Source organism: Haemaphysalis longicornis, unplaced genomic scaffold (genome assembly GCF_048455015.1).
Source record: "Haemaphysalis longicornis isolate Haplotype H1 unplaced genomic scaffold, Haemaphysalis longicornis Haplotype H1 scaffold_2, whole genome shotgun sequence".
Classification (NCBI taxonomy): Eukaryota; Metazoa; Arthropoda; class Arachnida; order Ixodida; family Ixodidae; genus Haemaphysalis; species Haemaphysalis longicornis.
The window spans coordinates 38,952,077-38,970,404 of record NW_027526295.1 but is presented as its reverse complement, the minus strand read 5'-3'; the positions used below and the strand labels follow the sequence as shown (position 1 = coordinate 38,970,404).

Here is an 18,328-nt window from a genome sequence, read left to right as displayed (position 1 = left end):
CCATGTACATCTCTAACGAAAGTTTAATTTCCAGTTTTTTTCTCCCCATTTTTTGGTTTTTATATGCATTGCCTCTTTTTTGGTTACCTTGGCTGTCTCCGATTCTCCCCTGTTTTTTTCGTATTTCATCGTTAGCATTCTAGTCTTCCTTAGCCACAACATGTCAACACTTTTCAGGTATATGTGCATAAAAATTTAGCTGTCACCTACCTTCATTCATTGCTCTCAACCTCCTTTCAAAACTTATTTTACTCTGCGCCTCTTTAACATCAAACAACGACCCGCCGATGTCACCCTGCACTGCTTCACTAGTTGTTTTTCCATGCGCTCCTAAGGCCAAACGGCCTACAGTTTTCTGGTTCGCTTCAAGTTCTGCTAGAGTGTTTGATTTCAAGCAGAGCACGGCATTCGCAAATGCGAGACCCGGAACCATTACTAGTTTCCATATTCTTTTCACTACTTTATATTTCTTTTACCCCCACAACGCTGTACGCTTTAGTATGGCTACGTTTCGCTTTCTCTTACCCTTAGGTTGCTCCTAGTGAGTCTTTAAGTAGTTAACCCCTTCGTTTACCCATACTTCCAAATATTTATATTCCTTGGCACTGAGTAATTCTACATGCTCCATCGACACTGCGTCAGTGCTAGTGTAATTAAAAACCATTATTCCCGAATTTTTGTGTTAAAATTTGACCCGAGGTCGGTGGCTTCTTGTCCGCTAGTATTTATGAGGCGTTTCAAATCACTCTGGTTATCAGCTAAGAGAACAATGTCGTCTGGGTATAAAATTCCCGGAATACGCTGTTGTACAATCGCCTTGCAACATATAGGTTTCACCCGAACCGACTTTCTTCTTGTTTCTTTTCGAACCCTGCCATATGAAGCATAAACAGTATTGGACTGAACGGGCATTTTTATTTAAGTCCCCGATGGGTGTTGACCGGCTGCGCGCATTTCTCCCTTTCCTTGTCAGTTGCACACTATTATCTTTTTAGATCGCTATTAGGAACACCATTAAATTGTCACCTAATCCGCGGAGTTTCAGCATCCTCCACAGCAGCTCTCTGGTTACCTTGTCATATGCCCATTTAAAGGAGCCATGAAGAGAAAACACAAGTTTGGTTCATTCGAAAGATTGCCTCGTTAGAACCATAACGACACCACTTATAACGCAAACTTCGCTCAAATAAGCTACATAATTAGGAAAAACGGGAATGGTCATGCGACCCACCAGCTCATTTCCCGCAACAGAACCTATGCCGTCACATGGGCTAAGCTCTGCGATTGGCGGAGGCCGGCAAAAGCAAACGCATGTTAGGCAGGGCTTACAGTTTGCATAGCGAGCTAAATGCCCGTGAAACATACTGCACATTCTTTTTATGACAAAGAACGGCGGAGTAAACGGTTGAAGTTCCGAACGAACACGCAAGCGTGTGCGCCAATGCGTACGAAACAACCGCCTGGCCGAGCTCGACATCTCGCCGTCGCGCAGACGAATTTTCGGGTTCGAGGCGCTCTGACCTTGGAGGAAAAATGCCGTAAACACCGCGCATTGACGCTCGTATCTTTCTGGTCGAAGCAGAGAGCTCGCGCGAACGGCTTTCCATACACGACACCGGCCAACTGGCATAAGCGATACTGCTACTGAAGTTGAACTATTATTAACCGTAATAAAAATACGGCACATACGTACCAGTCTGTATTCGTCCGTGGCGACGGCGCTGACGAGGCAGCGGTGCCGACGGCAGGGCGTTCGTCTGTTGTGGCTATCGCGGAATGGCAGCTTTTCCGTCCACCGCGTATCCCACAACTCTTGCCGCTCGTGCACTTAGAAGCGTTGAGCGTTCAAGTGGTGTGAGGTTGTTAAATGCAAGCCCGAGCTCCTCGGCGAGAGTTTTGTTCTCCGGATCAGGCGATTCCATGACTAGGGCTGCGGGTGCACTAGGTTTTACTAGCATTTTTAAAATGGCCGCCGTCTCGGTCGACTCCCGCGTGTGGGTGCTATATGGAGTCGACATACTAAGTATCTGTTTCATGGACCGGCCCGTGTGACACCATTGCTCACGTCACCAAATGTGCAATTTTAGCGGGAGATTTAAAATTTTGGCTTAAATTGCCTTATTTCTCAGTGAATAAAGCATCATTTGCTTCCGGGAAAGCGCTTGGGGTACTATGAAAACCTAATCTTTCGAATAAAACAAACTTTTGTTTTCTCTTCATGGCTCCTTTAATGTGAAAGAACGTATATCCATAATGGTCAATTCCCGCTTTCGCAATTTAAATAGTCTTTGTTATCATGAACAAATTATAATCCAATCGCCGGTCCTGTCTAAGTTACTTCTGCAGTTCCCCAAGAATTTCATTTTGTTCCATCAATTCTTGAATTTTTCATTTTATTACCTGCATTACGAATCTATACACCAGTGACGTTACCGTGAGTGGACTGTATGAATCGATGTTGGACTGGTTGCCTCCGCCATTACATACTAATTTCAAACTACTTTCTAGCCAATCCTCCGGTAGTTGTTTGGTTTTTATCAACTTGTCGATTGCCCTTATACACGATGCCTTACTTTTAGGTCCAAGCGGGTTCATCAACTGCATTGGTATTCCGTCCGGGCACACTGCTGTTTCGGGGAAAACCTTTTGATGTGTTTTTTTTTTGCAAATCAAGGTTGCATAAACTTACTTCTCTTTCTGCAATCTTCTGCGGCGCTGCTGTTATCCGTGCAGGCTTCCCTACCTCTGTTTGCCAAAACTTTCCGTTATCATAATGAATATATAATGTGATCCAACACGTGCACTTATGCTAATTATGCCACCTCCTCATCAATCAAGCATTTTTTATGGGTGTCATTTCTTAAGCGTAGTAATGAAAGCAATGTTTTGTAGCTCAACCAATGAACGGTTCTTTCGTGGCGTGCGGGATCACAAACTCCCAACGCGGCGGAGGAGGCCAGGGGGGACGGGAGGGCGGAAGGTTTCACCCACGGAGCACACTGTAGATGGCGCGGCGAATTTGCCCAGTGTTCCACGCGCGGAAATGCCGTCTCGCCGGTTGCAGCGTCAGCGATAATTCTTTGTCGTCTGCACTAGCGACGGTAGCTTTGGGCCCGTTTGGGCGCAGGCTCACGTCCATTGCACGCTTCCTGCACAAGGATTTATTTATTCACAATTCCTTACAGGCTCCTAGGAGCATTGAGTAAGGGGGGGTAAATACAAAACTATGTGCAAGAGCATTAAAGCAACATAGTACATAAATCGCTATGTGCATTATTACAGGTGATGCAAGCATACAAACACGCGGCAATACGCACAGAAGGAAAACAAAGATTTCAACAATTTCAAAATGTGACAATGGTTAACTTCTTCGACAACACCTCCAAGGTAACCCACACCCGACGAACTTAGGGGGTCGTACGGGAAACTTACGTTAAGAATTGGTTTGCAGGGTGGGAAAACGAAATGTTCAAACCAAATCAGACAACTGGCCGCTAGAGAGCCGCCACCTTTCGTGCACTGATTTTCACGAATAGGACTCCTTTTTATCAATTGGTGAACAAAAATTCGGTTGTGTTTGAAGAGGTATTACGAAAGGCGGAAGTAGCAACTGGTTCAGATAAATAGAGATTATAAAAGTTCGCTCTCCTTTTTCACAATTCTCAAACTTACTAAACTAACTAGTTTAAATCAGTATAAATAGGAATCACTAAGCTCTCATGCCGAATTTTTCAGGTGTCTGTGTTTTTGTCGCGCGGTGGTGTAGCCCCAAGCTAGCATAGTAGGATAGCTAGATTCCGCTGTCTCACTCTTTGAAAAGTGCTGCCCTCCGTTTTACTTCTCCCTACTCAAGGCCGGACTACAGTGGCAGCGTCCGCCACTCTAGCCCGGCTGTTGCCGACGCTGCTGCTGTTTTCGGGACGCCGACCACGCGAATTCAAGTCAACGGCTAGCAGAAGCTTTGGTTTCACTCTTTGTAGAGCCACGTGTAGGGATTTAAGTGACGTCGCATGGGCGATTGTTGTGGCTGTAATTTAAAGCTTTGCTTTCCAACCACCTTCACAGCGTGAATTGGAGCCAATGTTTTTACATAGCTCCAAAACTGAGTCGCTGCACTTTTGTTCCTTCTTCCGCATTTCAGCCACTCATTCATTGCTTTTCTGCTTGATCTTTCCTTGCAGCATTATCTGCACTTTACTTTTTTCACATTTTACCTTCACTACCTCCAGTTCTATACTAGTTCCCTCGACGCCTTTTTTCACTGGTCGATAGCCCATTTATTTCCTTATTCTGCTAGCTTCTTAGCTTTCTCTTTATTTTCCACCTGTTTCTTTCCTTGGCTTCATTCATGTTATAGTTTATGAACACGATGATTCCGTGGAACACGCAATCGTTGTCTGGGCACTTATAAATTTCGTCTTCCATCATATCAGCGATGAGCTTTAACTGGTCATCGTTCAAAGTACTCTCTACGCTTTTACCGATTTCTACCATTGCCTGAATAGCGCCTCCCAAGAGCAATCTAAGCCGCTTGTGCTCGCTTCCTAAGATGTCTGTTCCGTTTTCATCTTTTGGTATACTCTTTCCGAGACTACGCTGGAGACTTTCGGAGACTACGCTGGACTGTCTCTCGAGACTTTGGACTACGCTGGACTACGGTGGAGACTTTCGGAGACTACGCTGGACTGTCTCTAATCACTTTCCAACATGATTTTTCCGTGACACTTGTTTTGTGTTTACTATTACAAGCCGGTTTTCCGGACATATATCTATCACTAGAGAGCCATTGTGGTCTTTGTATACATCCTAATCTTATATGTGGGCATTGATATTTCTAATTAATAATATTTCACCCGAATCTTTGAACTCGTCTATATCTGTTTTGGAACTGTTTACCATTTCCTCATTTTCCTCCCTAGCTCGGCTTCCAGTCCACAGAAACAACTCCTAACCATGTATTTTTCCCTGCTATGGCACCTCTAACCCACACATGCTCTTTTCAGATTTCACGCACTCTCTGCCACTCGGTCCCTTGTTTAATAGGCATGCATACGCCTACCCCAATCTTCATTGCTGTGGCCCTGTTGCATCCTTCTGAGACATAATTATCTATGACAGATGGGGCTTTTAGGTCTTGGAGGTGCGTCTGGGCTAGAGCGTACACGTTTATTTGTTCCCATTCAAGTTGCTTTTAAATGTCTATCAACTTAGCAGGCTTTATGCCTGCCTGCATATTTATGTAGATGATTACATATATATTCATTTTTTTTTTCATTTCGCTTTTCGCTTACGCGGTCTATTTTGGCCTGTTACAAATGTGTTGGCTGTATTATTTCCGCCTAAATCCTCTCATTGTGTGGTCTCAGCTTCGTCTATAGTTACTTTGGTGAGCTCTTGGCCTGGCTGTCTTCCAGCATTGTGTGTGTATACGTCCCTCGCTTCCCCTTTGTTGCCTAGTTTGACTTCCTTTTCTCGGCGGGGCCCCTAAAAAATTGTCTCCAATACACCCTGTGAAGTGGGTTGGAAAGCAAAGCTTTAAACGACACCCACAACAATTGGCCATGCGACGTCTCGAATTCGCACATGTGGGTTGGCAAAGATTGAACTAGAGATTCTGCCAGCCGTAACTGGAATTCGCCGGGGCGGCGTCCCGAACGCTGCAGCAGCGTCGACAACGGCTGGGCTAGAGCGGCGGACGCCACCGCTGTAGCGCGGCCGTGAGTGGGCAGAAATAAAACAAGACAGGCCCGTCTTTCGAAGGGCGAGACAGCGGAACCTAGCCATCCTACTGTTCTAGCTTGTGGCTACACCACCGCGCGACACAAGCGAAGACAACAAAAAGATTCGGCATGGGAGCTTAGCGATTCCCATTTACACCGATTAAAACTAGTGATTTTAGTAAGTTTGAGAATTGCGAGAATGCTGAGGGAACTTTTATAATCGCTATTTAGCAGAACAAGTTGCAACTTTCGCCTTTTTGTAGTACCTCTTAGTAAAAAACCGAATTGGTATTCACCAATTTAGAAAACGGAGTCCCACTCGTTGCAAGCAGTGCGCAAAAAGTACGTTTCCCTAGCGGCCAATGTCTGTATGTGGTTAATACATTTTCTTTTCCCGCCCCTCTAACCAATTTTTAACTTATGATTGCCGTACGACCACTGAATTCCGTTGGGTGCGCGTTACGTTCGAGGTGCTGTCAAACTGGTTAACAAAGTCGTGCTAAGGCAGTGCGCAATGGACTCAAAGCTCCGCCAAAACAGGCCCAAAACAACTGTCGCGAAAGCAGACGACAAAGCCGTACGGCCGACGCCGCCGACACTTATCAGGCACTTCCGCGTGGTTAACGCTGGGTGAATTCGCCGCGCCATCTACAGTGTGCTCCATGAGTGCAACCTTCCAACCTCCTCTCTTCCCTTCGCCGCCGCCTACGCGGAGTTTGGGGTTTGTTGTCCCGCACACGACGGAAGAACCGTTGGCTAGTAGAGCTAGAAAGCTTTGCTTTAAAAGCTACTGGTCTCCCACCTAAGCCCCACCCCTCTTTGTTTCGTAGCCTGAGGCTGAAGTGAATCCCGTCCCAATGAAAAGCTTGCCTATTTCCAAAGCTACCCACTACCCTGTTCACGTCTATCACGTCAAACACAAGTTCCGTGCTGCGCTTCTTGATCTCCCTGTTAGCGGCGAGTACTGCCCGTTCGGTGTGCACGCCGTGCTTTGTCACCTCCGGCACGGTGCAGACTGCAATGAGCAGAATAGCGGGCGTCGCCAGAGGATCTTTCGCCCATTCCGCTATCTCCTTGCTAAATTTTTTCTCTTCCCGGTTGAGAACATCGTTAAGCCCCACGGCATTCGCCACAAGGTTTCCAGCTTTAGTGGAAAAGGCCAGCTTCCCTTTTAATGCAAAGCATCTCTTGCAAAGCATCTCTTGTCCGTCGGCGTCCGCCCGCACCTCTCCCCTTCTCCCTACCAGCTGTGGAATTACGCCACTCACCTCCTCTTCCTCTCTCCACACCAGCTGTGCGATAGCGCGCGCGCTGCTCCTACGCTCCCCCTCCCCCCACCACCTGTGCGGTAGCCCGCGCGCTCCTCCTCCTCTCCTCCACACCGGGCGCCGCTATCTCAGTTGCTGCTTGTCCGGATGAACTGAATAGACGCAACAATTCTGTCAGCGAAGTGGCTGGCACACCTTCAACCAGCGCCAGCCAGCTCACTCCCAGAACCGCGAGCACCTCTGAAGACAAGGCTCCACAGAGGAGAGCTCGAGATGCAGAACGCAAACGTCGACGCCGAGCAGCGGATCCAGATGGCGTTCGGCAACGCGACGCCGCTTCGAAACGTCGACGTCGAGCAGCGGATGCCAAACTTCGAGAAAGTGAAGCCGCTTCGAAACGCTAGCGTCGATCAGCGCATCCCACACTTCGAGAAAGCGAAGCCGCTTCGGTACGCCAACGTCGCCAAGCGGACCCGGATGCCGCTCGTCAACGCATGCTTTGCATCACCACATAGTCCCTTCGGGGAGGTGGTGTAATTTTAAAGACGATAGTCTTTATTGGGCTACTTAAACCCAAACATTTTGGTGTGACTGTATGTCTGTTTGTCTGTCGTCTGTCTATCTGTAACTCGATTCAGCCACCCGGTCAAAGTAAAGTGCTCACTTCGCAATAGTCTTATATACTCATAGCCAAATCTAAACGTCTAAGCCTGGTTTATATGGTCATACTTGTCAACTTTGTTGAACAAGAACAAGACATTACGCATTTATAAGACATGAAATTAGTACACAAGAGCTATTTACAGTCTTCCTTTAATAAAACTCATGGATGCTTGGTTTTTCAATAAAAAATGATATTCTACATCTACTGAAGAAAACCGCCGCCTCCTGGCGGCATATGAAAAATCACGCGGCAACAGCAACGAAAGGTTCAACTAGCTAGGTTCCACGTTCTGCTTGGAACGCACGTGGAGCACGGCCACGCGGTTCTATAAACCTTGTAGTCAGCCGCCTCCATTCACGCGCGTCTCCGCCGTACTGCAGCGCTGGCTTCGAGGAACCCGGCCTGTAGCAGTGGAATGCGGTAAATTCAAATCTCCTTGCGCAAACCTTTAGTGTGTTTACCTTAGGATGAGCGCGACGGTACAGAAACAGCATGAAAGGTGAGCGGGAAAGCAAAGGGGGGCATTTTCTTGGCAAATGTCTACAAAGACTATTGTCTTTTCACGACATTTGCAACGAAAAGAGCAGATACGCGGCCAATTTTTTTTCTTTTGTCATTACCGTCTGCATGGTTTGACCGGAAAACACCGCACGTTCATGCGCTGATCACCATCTACCATTTCCAATAAGGCAGCGCTGCTGCTCTTCTTGTTAGAATATCCCGCAATGATTACCACGCTATCTTCAGTAACGTGCTGCTCTTTACTGGTGCTTCAGTATCTTCAGTAACGTGCTGCTCTTTACTGCTCTTTACTGGTGGCCTATCTTCAGCACGTAGGAGTATCTGTCACCTTTCTTATATTTTGCCCCGTATGTCACTTTGGTGCCTGCCGACGCTACGCTGCATGAGTCGAGTAGTAGTAGTAGAAAACACTATTATAAAGCAGGCTATCTAGCCCTCAGAGGGTGGTGCCCTTAGTCCAGGGCCCCATTTGCTGCTGCGATCCGTCTTGCCCGGTCGATCAGTCCGCGCTGGTCCACCAAGGCTGAGCTGGAAAGAACGGCTTCCCATCCGGAGGGTGAGGGGCTGGGTATAGGCAATTGGGTTGGTAGTTTGGGGCATTCCCATGTGGTATGGTACATGTTCGGGTGTCCTCCACAGGATGGGCATCTGTCTGGGTACATGGTAGGATAGAATATGTGCCGGAGCGAGTGGCTAGGAAACGTGTTAGTTTGTAGCTGGCGCCATGCAGCGGCTTCCTCACGGGTGAGTTGCGCGTGTGGCAGAGGAAGTGTCGTACGGGAGAGTCTGTAGTGTTGTAGTATATGTGTGTATGGGAGTGGGATACTTTCTGTTTTGTCTGGTTTGGGTTGGTCTTCCACTGGCGCTCGGAGAGTGAGTCGAGGTGTTCATCATTTTTTGGCGAAATTACAATCCTTTATAACTTCCTCTCAGCTGCTTCCAACTGTCCCTCAATGGTCCTCCGTTCGTGACGTTCGTTACTTTGCGCTGCCTCTATTTCGGCAACTCGCTTAGCTAACTCCGAGTCTTCTGCTTCTACGTGTTCTAGCCGTGACACCACTAAGCATAAACTACACATACCTGCCCAATCATCTGCCTCGCCGCCATATCGCTGAAGCTCCTGTGCATCTACCTGGCGCGGACAGCTACCACACCTTACCAGCTTTGTAGGCGTGTTCGTCATCTAGGTTGTGAAACCGACGCAACGAGGAAGAAGCGTGCAGGTAACCACTCAGCTCCGGAAGTCCTCCGCTGTCTCTGTGGTATCGCTGTCCTAAACTGAAGAAACACGCTGTTGTCGGCGCACAAAAAAGCACGTCCGCACCGGTGGACTGCGCACTGCGCATCTTTGTTCCTCCCGCCCTACCCCTCCTGCTTCTTTCCGTGTTGTTTTGGTGTTCGACCAGCATATACAAAGCTGGTGCACCGTTGCAATAAAATCAATTGGAGTTAGTAAGTGCTTGCGTTTGTCTAGTCTACGCTTCGTCTTGTTTGTTGCGCGGCCCATGACCCTGAAATACAACACAACAATAGCTGTTGTAGTAGAAGGCCGCTGGTAGTAACCACTGCTTCTTCCTTTGTAACTTTGCCTCCCTCCCTTTGTATATTTGCTTCGTTTTGCCCACGTGATAAATTGCGGTAGATTCTGAAGATAACGTCAAGGGTTATGTTGTATTGAGCAGTTGTGTTTATGTAATCTAGATGGCGCTAGGCAAGCGCAGTGTGACGTCAGCTGACACAAGCATTGTAAATACTCATCACGGACTAATAAAAATCAGTGTTGTTCGGGGCACGGCGGATGCTGTTTACTTCGAGGTGCCTCCGGCGTAGTAGGCAGGGCATGCAAGACGATAGAACAGTTGGCGACGAGTGGTGAAGTAACCGAACACGGGAGCAATGAGCCTGCACCAACCACCCGAATTCCTGCTGACGCCGGGGAAACCACCAATTCCTCGGACGCAGTGGCATCGCATTTTCAAAAATTATCTCCTAGCATTGAGGAGTGACGCCCACACTCCTGCGCGCCGGAAAGCTTTGTTGCTGCACTGTCTAGGTGTGGAAGGCCAACGCGTTTACTACGCATTGCCTGAGCAGAAACCATCGACGTGGCTTGCTGCGGGAAAGGAATAAGGCAGCAGCAGCGACGAGTACGAGGCAGCAGTGGCTACATTGGACGCCTATTTCACGGCCAACACGAACGTCGTCATGGAGTGGCATCGGTTCGGACAACGCACACAACTGCCTGGGGAGACCGCCGCAGCGTTCGCCACGGCGTTGCGAGAGCTGTCATCGAGTTGCACCTTCGGTGAGCAAGTTGACGATTTTATTCGTGACCAACTTGTACCGAAAACCTGCAACCATATTCTTCGGGAATGCCTACTTCTAGAAGGTACTTCAGTGACGCTCGAAACGGGCGCTGGCTATTGCAAACAATATCGAAGAAGCTACGAAATACTCACTTGAGCTGCAGTCATCGGCTGCGAGCACCCAAAAGGTGGAAAAACGTCAGACGCCATGCCGTACAAAATCACGATTACCGCTGCCGGAGTAGCACAAGTCTTGCTTTCGTTGCGGGTCTTCATGGGGTTTCGCAGATTCCAAGTCATGCAAGGCACGGGATAAAACATGCAGTAAATGCGGCAAACGAGGACATTTTCGGCGTGTCTGTAGGAGCGGCATGCCAGACGAGCGAGGCCTCGCTGTGCGAGAAGTCGATACCTGCACTACAGCCGGCGACCTCAACGTGTTGCTTCTCGCCCGGCAGAGCAACGCAGGAATACACACAGAAGTCGTCGTGCAAGATGTACCCATAGGTTTGCTCGAAGACACGGGCTCCGCGGTCTCGATTCTGTCGACCACCACGTATTCAAGGGTGAAAGGCCCTCATATGCAGCCGTCATCAGCTTCTCTTTACGATTTTTCTCGCCACAGAATAAGCACCTAGGGGTGTTTCACGGCGCCAGTCATCTTCCAGGGTCGGCATGCCGAGATACTGTTCTACGTCGTCAAGGGCGGTACCGAAATCCTCGGCATCGGCGCCATCGAAGCACTGTGGCTGCACATCGATGGTATGTCATTGCAATGCACTCACATCGCACAAGCGCCACAAGGCCTTGATCCTGAATTGTTTTGCCAATTTTCGCATTTGTTCGAGGGAAAGTTGGGACTGGCAACCAAGTTTGTTCACAAGGTCAAGATTAGAGAAGGGACCACACCTGTCGCTGCTAAGTTACGACGATTGCCATTTTCGATGCGAGATCCCGTACGCGAAGAGCTGCAGCGCCTTGAGCAAGATGATGTCATAGAAAAGGTTCATGCGTCTGAATGGGTGTCGCCAATCGTAGCAGTTAAAAAAACGGCAAAATAAGGATTTGTGTCGATCTGCGCGAACCGAACAAAGCGGTTGTTGTTGACAAATTTCCACTGCCGCACACGGAAGAACTACTTCACAAACTGCACGGTGCAAGGTACTATTCCAAGATTGATTTAGCCGCCGCATACCACCAAGTACTGCTGAGCCCTGAAAGCAGGGAATTGACTACCTTCAAAACCGATAGTGGACTGTACAGATTCAAACGCGTCTGCTTCGGCCTTGCATCAGCACCGTCAGCTTTCCAGAAAATGATGGTCACTATTTTGCAGAACTGCAAAAACACTTTGTGCTACATCGACGATGTCATTGTGTATACAAGCACACAAAAGGAACACTTCAAGAATGTGAAACGTGTTTTGAATTTGATTTCAAAGTCGGGACTGAAGCTGAATGACAAATGCATTTTCAATGTGCAAGAAATAGACTTCCTTGGTCACAGGATCAGTTTTAACGGGATACGCCCCTTGCAAAGCAACATCGACGCTATCAAGGCTGCGCCAGCACCAAGAGATAGCAGTACCCTGTGCTCATTTTTGGGCATGGTTGGCTCTTACGCAAAGTTTGTGCCTGATTATGCCGTCATTGTCGACCCTCTTCGCGAGTTGCTACGGAAGAATGCCACATTCGCTTGAAATGATGCGAGACACGCTTGTTTTCAGCAACTAAGAAGTTCCTTGGCCGCAGGATGTTTACAGCTATTCGATCCTGCAGGTGACATTATTGTGACTACGGATGCTTACCCAATTGGTTTAGGAGCAGTGTTGCAACAGAAAAGAGGTGATGACGTTGCAACAATTGCTTTTGCTTCTCGCAGGCTTACACCACAGGAACAAAAGTACTCCGTTGGGGAACTGGAAGCCCTTGCTTGCTTGTGGGCTTGTGAAAATTGGAGAGTATACCTCTAGGGTCGCCCATTCACACTACGTACGGACCACCAGGCTCTGGTCACACTCCCGAGTACAAAAGTCGGTCATTCCGGATTTCAAGGTGGCATGCCAGGCTGCTGGCATACAACTTTACGATTGAATTCCAGAAGGGTGAAAAGAATACGGTGGCTGATGCTCTTTCAAGGATTCCCCTCCCGGGTTCTGTGGAGGAGGACGAGAGCGGGGAAAGTGTTTGTGTGGTCTCAACGTGCGTTACTCTTGCGGAGTTTGTCGCTCTAACCATGCAGGACGCGCTGCTTCAACAGGTCAAAAATTGGGTGACTTCGACATGGACTGCAGTGAAGATGTTGCCTGAAGAAGCAATTCCGTTCTACCGCGTACGGACTGAGCTCTCAGTCGTTGGAGACCTCCTGCTGCGAAGAGACATCGTCGTACCTTCGTCCCTTGTATAACGGCTTCTTGACGCAGCCCACGAGTCCCATCCAGGAATAACACATGGCGCCGTAGACCGCTCTAGATACCAGCACTGCCTGTACTAAGCGTCGAGCGATATCTTGCGAAGCAACACAGAAGGGGCCAGAGAAGCGACGTATTATGTGTAGAAGACGTCGCCACAATGGTTTGAGCTGTCTCAGCCACTCTTGAGCTCCCCCGTTTTCATGAAAAGGAACACCTAGTATGCGGATCCAACCATCTGGAGCTGGCTGGATGAGTTGCCCTGCGATAGTTAAACGAATGCGCTCACGATTAGTGGCTTTGCCGCGCAAAGCTAAGTAATTTGTTTTTGTTGCTGACACCGTCGCCACTTGACACTGCAGGGACGCCGCCTGCTACGTCACGACGGTGAGCGACTACTAGATGAGCCGCCTATCCCTCCACACGTTCGCCCATGGGAGGATGTGCTGATCACAGAACGGCGACCAGCACCCCGGAAAACTGCTCGGGCTACTTATGCGGCGCAACGTGCCAAACTGGTGCAGACCACCGCAGCCACCGACGCTGCGGATCCGCGGACATTACGTGTGTACGTGGACGCCTCCTGGCAACCTTGCACGGCTGCTGTGGAACTTGCAGACAGCAATAAACGCAGCGTTACAGCCTACATCGTCGACTCCGTTCCAGAGACCACCACCCTTGAGCTGCACGCTATTGAACAAGGCCTACGCCTAGCACGTTCCGTTCTGCAGGCATGCAATCAGCGCGCCTGCCACCGTGCGCACATTTTCACGGACTGTGCCGAGGCCTTACGTTTCCTTATAGGAATTCCACGGAAACACTCTGCAGCACAATGCTTTAAACAATCATACAGCTCTCTGCACAACACCTTCCACACGCCCGTAACAGTACGGTGGATCCTTGGCCATGGGGGGCATCCCGGTAATGAAAGCGCCCACAGGCTGGCGAGCGAGGCATCTTCGTCGTACCGCCGTCAGCCCGGGGAGACCATAGCCAGCGGAGCCCACTTCGATCCTGACGAGGAGCGCTAGCGTCGCCGACATGCCCGGCGCCTTCACCTCCAGTCATCAGTACCCCAGAACCCGCATCCTCTGCCTCCTGGCTTTTCTCGCGGCGCCCAGGTTTTTCTCAACCAGGCCCGTTCTGGCTCCGCCATAACCACTGACATCGTACTGACGTCACTGACACTGACGCCATAACCACTGACATCCCAACAAGGCAACAACATACCGCCGGCAGGTTCTCCGGCGTCAACATCGGCGGGAAACTCCTATTCTGTAGACCTCGCAGGACCTCCACAGACCGGATCAGCTCCCAGTTCCTCCCCTTCTCTCTTGGACCCCAATGTGCTCTGCTACGCATGCCATGGCACAACGAAGCCTGACCTTCCGCACCTCGTCTGGTCGTGCCCGGGCCTTGCCGTGCTTCGCGCCCAACACTGCCCGGCGTGGGTTCACTCCTACGAAGAGTGGATTCGGCCCTCTTGGCGTGTCAAGGACACCTTGACAGCACTCTGGAGCTTTGTCTGTGCGGCGTCGATGGCTGGACATTACTAGCGTCCTTCCTGCCATCCCCCTTCCCCTGCGCCTTCGGGCCATCCTTTCTTAATAAAGTTTTCTTCCTTCCTTCCTTCCAGGAATAACAAGGACAAAGCAACGCCTACGTGAACAATACTGGTGGCCTGCTCTGTGCAAGCAAGTAGAGCAATTGATTGCATCTTGTGGGGTATGCCAATCAGTTGACAAGTCTGCAAAGCCGTCGCCTCCACCTTTGCAGCCAGTTTCATTCCCAACGGCACCATGGCAGAAGCTGGGGATCCATATTGTGGGCCCTTTTTCCAATGTGCCTGCAGATTGTCGCTTTTCCATCACGGCCCTCGATTACTTCAGCAAGTGGCCAGAGGTTTATTTCTCGGCGAAAGTGAATACTGCAACAGTCATCTCCTTTCTGCGAAGCATCTTCAGCAGGAAAGGATATCCAGATGAGATCGTGACTGACCATGGTCCTCAGTTTACAGACTCCGAGTTCGACAGTTTTCTCAAAGAACGCGACATCGCCCATGCGTATTCAGCAGTCTACCACCGGCAGACTAACGGCCAGGTGGAAAGGTTCAATCGGGTACTCAAGGTGTACATTCAAGTCTGCACACGAGAACGTCGGCCTTTGAAGAAAGCTATCACCGAGTACCTGGGGGTGTACCGTTTCACGCCGCATGCCACCACAGGAATAAAGCCTTCCGTCCTTCTTCATGGCCGTCATCCCAGAACAAAACTTGATCTTGTGGGAGCGCCAGGCAAACATTTTTTCCAAGACCCTCAGGCTGCGATGAAATCCGTCCGCAGCAGAGTAGCACAGAAGCAACAAGCAAGTAAGACCTACACTGATCGTCGACGAGCTGCGAAGCATTCTCCGCTAGCAGCGGGTCAACTGGTTCGAGTAAAGTTGCCAGGTCACGTGCCTAAGGGCGCTTTAAGCTACTCAAGTCCGTTCACCATTGTTGACCAATGCGGCCAAGACACCTACAAACTCGACGATGGCCGCACCTGGAATCGGAATCGGCTGGTGCCCTGCCCTCGACCAGTTACAGCACCTCCAGTTTCAGGAACCTCTTCGCCGGAAGCACTAACACCGCTTGGCGAGCCTCAGCAGGAAAACCAGGAACAACCTCTACAGACGTCTGTTCCCACACCAGTTGAAAGGGACGTTCCAGAACTGAGGCATTCGACAAGGCAAAGAAGACCACCATCGTGGTTTAAAGCTATCTGTAACATTACGTGCTTAGTAGTACCAGTTGTGGTTTAGTTGTTAGGGAATCTTTTTGAGGGGAGAATATGTTGTATTGAACAGTTGTGTTTATGTAATCTAGATGGCGCTAGGCAATCGCCTTGTAACGTCAGCTGACACAAGCATTGTAAATACTCATCACGGACTAATAAAAAATCAGTGTTGTTCGGGGCACGGCGGATGCTGTTTACTTCGAGGTGCCTCCGGCGTAGTCGGCAGGGCATGCAAGGCGATACAACAGCTTAACTATTCAGTGGTCCACCAGAATCAGTGCTCGATTTAGGGGATAGTAAAGCCACTGGAGTTCAAGTTCACTCGGCGCCTCAGATAAGCGAGCGCAAGCACCTGATTGTGCTCGTTGGTGCTTCGTGCTTAATCCCAAGCCACCGTGTCAAAATTAGGAATGATCTCAATTCACTTTATTGTATTTTCCGTTTTCCTTTTTTGTCCTTTCATTTCGCGTTGTTGTTTTCCATTTTATCACTAAAAAGGCCTTTAGGCGGTGCTACTTGTTTTTACTTTGATGTGATTAGGTGTTTCCTAGTTATTGCTGTTTCTGATATCCATGTTTTTGATGTATGTGTATCACTTTTTATGCGACCTTAAAACATTAGGCCTGCATAATTCATATGTAGTCACTCGGCTACGGAGCCACCTCGCACTTTAGAGGCGGGAGACCCCCCAACCTACTCATGCAGCTTTTTTCCTGGCTCGTACGCACTCAGAATGAGCAAAATCAACAACTTCAACTTATAGCTAAGGTGAATGCTCGGATGAACAGTATTGTAGCCGTCTTTGAAGTTAAGCAGCTTAGCAGCGCTGGTAGAACAACCTAAACAAGATATCGTATATGAATATCTCTCACACAAGAGTGGGAAAGGAATGCAGGTTATGACTTACTCAAAAAAGTTTCGCATAGCAGGGTGCCATCTCCATGCCCGCATCGGCCCTGCTAATTTGTTTAAATACTCATTGCTTAATTCAAACCAAATAAATTCTGACACCAGTATCGCTAGCCTAGAAAAAAATGGCAGTCTCACGTATCAGGTTGCTTATCCCACGCAAAAACGTTGGTAAAAGAGGCTATTACGTCGTCATGCAGGATGTTTGCGTAGGGGGAGCATGTATCCAGTGTTACTATAAGCTCTCCGGTATACATAGATTTGAAAGTTTCCTAAGGATAGGCATTCTGTGTTTAACGCACTAGTCTAAGACCGTAGGACTATGTGTGATTACCTTTTCTACGTAGTCTCATACAAGTTTAGTTACTGTACCAGCCCCGGATGTGATTGGGCGCCATGGGATGCCTGTTTTATGAATCAGAGGATGCTTGATTAGCGACTCGGGCTGGGGAGCTCTGGTTCTCATAAACTGCGTTTACAGGAGGTTATTTGTCCTGAGAATAAGTTAATACTCAGTATTCACGATACTATTCAATCGCGTGTATTCAATAGTGGGGTCACTGCAAGGCGCTCAAAAAATTTTGATTCACTCGGTAGCCAGTACTGTGCTTTAGTGTAGTCTGCTGTATTTATGAATACAACAAAATCTTCTTTACTAGCTTTTTGTAAGTGCAGAACACGTCTTAGCTCGCTAATTCTCGATGCGACTGCCGGAATCAGGCGGCGCAGCGAGGAAACGGGCTGAAGTAGAGCCTTCTGTATTGGCGACAGGGAGTCACGCTGGGGTTTCGGAAACCAGGCGGTTTAAATAGTCATAACCATTCATACTTTGCGAGCCGCTTGCGCTTGTCATACATCTCCCCGTTATTAAGCGCATAGAAAACTGCAGGTAGATTTCACGCAAATTCTCCCCCGCGTTTATTTAGTTAGGAACACCCGTTGGGTTGGTTTTTGTGACAGTAGGCGGAAACCGCGGCCGCGCGAGAAAGACATGGCGTGTTCGAAATGACGCCGAAAAGCTCCAGACGCGGAAGAAAAAAATTGGCGCGCTCCAAATGTTACTCAAAGGCTCCAGCCGCTCAAGAAAAAAATTGCGCGTTCGCAATGACACAAAAAATTGCAAAGGCACTGCCGCGCATTGCCGGCCTAGCAAACTACATGCAGCGGCGAAAACCAAAAAAGACATCCCCCTCGCGAGGGGCACGATCAAATGCACAGCATTTCCGAGGGGGTGCGCCGGCACGTCGTATCTCTTGATCGCGGGACCCGTGTCGCCATCTTTTGGAAGCGCGGGACAACTTGTGGCGCTTTCGAAACAAACGAGAAATGAGTGAAGGATATAAGGCGCGTTCGGTGCATCGAAATCTGTGTCGGTTTCGTGGCTCGGTCAGTTGTGCGCCGGGCACCTTGCGTTCCGCCCGCGGCGTCATGGGTTCGAAACCGGGCGCCGGAAACTGTTATTTCTTCCTGGCTGCGGACTACGACAAGGCGCGCCTGCGGACTACGACAGGGCGCGCATGCGGACTACGACAAGGCGCGCATGCGGACTACGACAGCGCACGCCAACGCCGCGTGACATTGTGAGTTACTAAAATGCTATGCATTTAAAAGCTCCACCATACGAAATTAAAGCAAGCACAAATGCAACAGAACTCCCGCTGGCGCAGTTCCAGGCAGCGGATGCGTGAGCACTGGGAAGTCAAAATGCAATTGGTGGCAGCAGTGCGCGAATAACGGCGCTACAGCCCATTT

At 49.2% G+C, this 18,328-nt stretch overlaps 1 long non-coding RNA gene across 1 annotated transcript in view; it reads left to right on the top strand.

Annotated features, from left to right (window-relative positions):
• Positions 1-18,328, top strand: part of LOC144167067 (uncharacterized) — a 140,542-nt gene that overhangs the window by 106,807 nt on the left and 15,407 nt on the right. The gene's annotated exons all lie outside the window — the stretch shown is intronic.